This window comes from Myotis brandtii, unplaced genomic scaffold (assembly GCF_000412655.1).
Source record: "Myotis brandtii unplaced genomic scaffold, ASM41265v1 scaffold657, whole genome shotgun sequence".
In the NCBI taxonomy this organism is placed as follows: Eukaryota; Metazoa; Chordata; class Mammalia; order Chiroptera; family Vespertilionidae; genus Myotis; species Myotis brandtii.
In genome coordinates this window covers 1,898,800-1,903,303 of record NW_005370552.1, presented here as the reverse complement: position 1 = coordinate 1,903,303, position 4,504 = coordinate 1,898,800, and the positions used below count along the sequence as shown (strand labels likewise).

General features: G+C 38.9%; 1 long non-coding RNA gene across 1 annotated transcript in view; it reads right to left on the bottom strand.

The window, feature by feature from the left end:
• LOC106723846 overlaps positions 1-4,019 on the bottom strand; it is a 12,992-nt gene extending 8,973 nt beyond the window's left edge. The window contains exon 1 of the long non-coding RNA XR_001359581.1: positions 4,008-4,019. This is a non-coding gene — a long non-coding RNA (uncharacterized LOC106723846). The remainder of the gene's footprint in view (positions 1-4,007) is intronic.
• Between the last annotated feature and the right edge of the window lie 485 nt (positions 4,020-4,504).

Below are 4,504 nucleotides of genomic sequence, written 5' to 3'. Positions count from 1 at the left end.
GAGGGGAGTGATGGGGGGGGAAAAAAGAGGAACAAATGTAACCTGAACAATAAAGATTTAATAAAAAAAAATTAATTATTAAACCTTTATTTAATATACATCACTTATTAAGTTGGATGGGCTTTTTCTTAAGTCTATGTATCCATGGTTGACTAGTACTTATGCAAAAATGAGAGTTCAACAGCAATTATATTCCTATTTTTAATTTTTATAGATGTAGACATTGAGAAAATGTATTAATAGGTAAAGTAATAATGGAAGAGTTTTATTATAGAAACATTAGTTAATTCTTTGAACTCCTTGTCTTAAGGAGTATAAGGAAGAGGAGACTATGTTCAGGGAACATTCAAGGTAGAAATTTCTCCTATTATGATACTGGGACCCTACAGGCAGGGCCATCATGGTGCCCCACTACAGGGGCACCTAGGCCTCTCCTCGCTAGAGCGAAGAGTTTACAAGGGCAGACTTCATTGGTAATAATAAAAAACAAAAGAAACAAAGACACTTAAAGATGTGAATGCATCTTCTCCTGGGGAAGATGGAGACAGCGTCGCCTTGGGAAAGTTTGGAGAAGGGAGGCTGACAAAGCCAACGCTACATTTTGGTCAGGACTGACCCCGGCAGCTGGGTGTGGTGCCATGATCTATGGACCAGAAGCGCCACGGAGTTAGTGCCCCCAGGAGCAGCCCCAGTCACGGAGGGGGGGGAATTTGATGCTAAATACTGCGTGTGCACATCCACCTGTACCATTCTCCATCACCCTGTGAGACAGGGCGGGTCCCTGGTGTGCCATGAGGGACGCATTCTTTTGCCTCTAACCCAGGGTTCTCCCATCTTCGGCCAGAACCTGTGAATCTGTGGCAGGCTAACTTGTTAGTTGGCAAGTAAGGCCAAACCTCAGACCCTTCACAGTTCTTGACATTTATGTCATGTAATACTATATAAGTACATAATCTCTATGTATATATATATCTTTTCTGGAATTTCTCCAATAAGCATTTATTGTTTTTAATATTTTAAATGAGTGAGTGGCCCTGTACACTTCTTGACAATAACATACCCTTTGGTGGTTTCCTTCCCTTCTTGTCCCAGGACCCCCATCTCCCACTGGTATTTTCTAGATTCACCTCCCAGATAAACAACTGGTAGTCAAATTCTTGACTCCAGGTTTTCTTAGACAACACAGCCTAAGACAGTATGTTCCATACGAGTTTGTTCAATCACCCGCCACACTCCAGTCTGAAAGAGAGATTAACGCCAGTTTCTACTAGATTTAGTGGCCTGGGGGGCAGAGCGGGGAGGTGAAGGGAGGGGAAGGCCGAGGCCTTTTATGTATTTCCTGCCTGCTGGGAAAGGGCTGCTCCTCATAAGCCTCATCACTGCGGCTCTTACCTCCTACCACCTTCGGATACCCTTTTCTTTTCTTTCCATTGATTTAATTCCCAAATAACATATTCATTTAATGACTATGAAGTGGTTTACACCCCACGGATAATGGAGTGCAATGATTGAGGTGGGATGTGGTACATTTTCCTGAACAATGAATTACAGTAATAAACATTCATCAACTACTGAATAGGAAACACCAAAAACTATTTAGTTTAAAAAAGCATTCCAGTAATAAGGGCAAATAAATAAAAGGCAGAGTCCAATTAAAATGCAAAATAGTAACCAGGCAAATAACTATAAAGAAAGGATAAACCAGAGGGGGCCTTAAGGATAGAGAGCATGGAATTTGATTTGAAATGTTTTTCTTTCATATGCATAATAAAACATACTATTCATATTCAAGTATTCTGCAAAATGTAATGAGTAGAGCAAATCAAATTTGAAATAAGGATGCTTCTAAAAGGCAGTTGGACCTTTTTAAAAATACAAATTAAAATTAAAATCAGCTACTCTTGGGGATGACCTTTTAAATTTTAAGGATCTTTTCTCTCCTACCTGGAAAATCCTCTTTTTCTCCCTCAACCTCTGTCTATTCAAAACCTCTACAGCACTCAACACATTTGTAATACCTTAACCAATAAAGAAATTTAAAAAATTAAAAAATTAAAAAAAAAAACAACTTAAGCGCCCCTGTCCTCCAGAGCCACCTCACAGCACTTATTATCTTTACTACTCATTTTGGCACTTAATAATCACAGCTACCATTTAGTGAGCATTTATTACGTGCCAAGTCCTGAACCAAATCTTCTGGGGGCAATTATCTCACTAAATATAACAATTCTTAAGGCAGCTACTATCGTAATCGCTATTTACATGAAAGAAAATGGAGGTACTGAGTAACTTGTTCAAGATCACAAAGTGAGTCGCAGAGTTAGGATTCAACCTGTTTTTTTTGTTTGTTTGTTTTTTTGTTCATTTCGGGACCTACTATAGTCATATACCGCTTACTGACAGGGATACATTCTGAGAAATGTGTTATGTGATGTTGTCATTGTGCAAACATCACAGGGTGTGGATGTACAAACCAAGGCGTATAGCCTACGCCACACTCAGGCTAAGTGGAAATGAATGTGGTGGTGTCCCGTCAGATTCCAAGGTTTGAGAAACTGCAGTGCCTAACAGGTACTGCCATTCCATTAGTAGGAACTGTAGTTTTATAGAAATGAAATAAATACATTGTTTTTTCCCATTAATATGTATTAGTTTTTCAAAAGGCTAATAAACTGTTAGGACACAAATACCTAGTAAGTTGTTTGGATTCAACTACTTAATAGATGGAACTCTTAGGTGTTTATTTTGGCCTATGAGCTCCATGAAAAAATTACTGAGATGTTAAGGGTTCTATGAACTCTGGGAACCAGGGAAATTTGGGAAGTCCAAGCATTTCTTGGCCTCCAGCTAGTGTTGCTAACTGATGCAAGGAAGGGGGGGGGGGCGAGGAGAAGGAGGTTGAATGAGAGTATGTGTGGTCTCCAGCTGACCCTTTTCAGGGAATTCCTGGGCCATCCTTTCTAAGATCCAGTGAGACAGTGGAGATAACTCTGTGAGGTGATAGACATGTTAATTAGCTTGATTGTGGCAATGATTTCAAAATGTATACATATATCAAACTGAGTCATACACCTGCCTTACATATATGAGTTTTATTTGTCAAGTATACCTCAATAAATATGGCAAACAGTTTTCCTGTGTAATATCAACAGAACCCTCCTTTGGAATTAAAAAATTATTTTATTAAAAATTAAATTGCTGGCCCTGGCTGGATAGCTCAGTTGATTAGAGCATCATCCTGATACACCACGATTGTGGGTTCAATCCCCATTCAGGGGACATACAAGAAGCAACCAATGAATGCATTAAAAAGTGGAACAACAAATTGATGTTTCTCTCTCCTCTCTCTCTCTCTCTCTCTCTCTCTCTCTCAAAAATCAATCAATAAATAAAACAAAAATTTTAAAATCAAATTGCTTTTGAAATTATTTCTTGAATATTGAACTTCTTTGAAAACAGCACTATGTTAAGACCGGATCGTTGTAGCTCAGGTTTATGTGGGTTATATATGCAACCATCATTTCTTTTCTGTTTAAAATACCTTTGGATAACACTTTTTGTTGTTGTTGTTAATCCTCACCTGAGGATATTTTCCATTAATTTTTATGGAGCATGGAAGAGAGAGGGAAAGACAGAGAGAAACATCGATGTGAGAAAAAACACATCAATTGGTTGCCTCTTGCACGAGCCCTGACCAGGGCTCGGACAGGGGAGGAGCCTGCCACCAAGGTATGTGTCCTTGACCAGAATCAAACTTGGGACCCTTTGGGCAGCAGGCCGAAAGCTCTATGCACTGAGCCAAACCGGCTAGGGCTGTGGATACCACTTTAATAGCAATAAACACACCTAGTGCCCAGAACTTAGAGATTACATCCCACTAAAAACAACCAGGGCTCCTTGGAGAAGTGGATGATTCTAATTCTAGGCTGGAGTAGGGAGCGTAAAATGAGGGTTTAGAATATTTTGTGCCAGGAAATGTGGGCGTACTCAAAAACTGATGGGGTCACGTGAAAGAAATACAGAAGCCAGTTTGAGAGGGTTCCCATTTGCTAAATATGGGACAATTTGAGTATCGAAATGAATAATGATTGGAATAAATGATAACACATTGAGTAAAAAGGAATTCAAACCAACACTAGTCTTGAAAAATTAAGGAGGGGAGGAGGAGCAGGCAACATTGTTTACAGAAGAATGCTAACTCATAAATGTGAAATTGTTAGAATTAGCCAACCAATGTTTGCAATCACCATTGTAATAACTGATTCAGGCAAGAATTATCAATAGATATAAAATCATTGAGTGAAAGACTGTTAGGGAATAATATATTCACACAGTCTCAAAGTATCACCAATTACAATTACTAATTAACAAGAATAAAAAAAAAAACCAACGGTACCTTTATCAGTGCAAAGGTCTGGTAGATACCGCTTGAACAAAATGATCAAACTTAATGTCACCATACTGAGACCATGTGTTCTCTGATGTGATGTACTCAGGACACAAA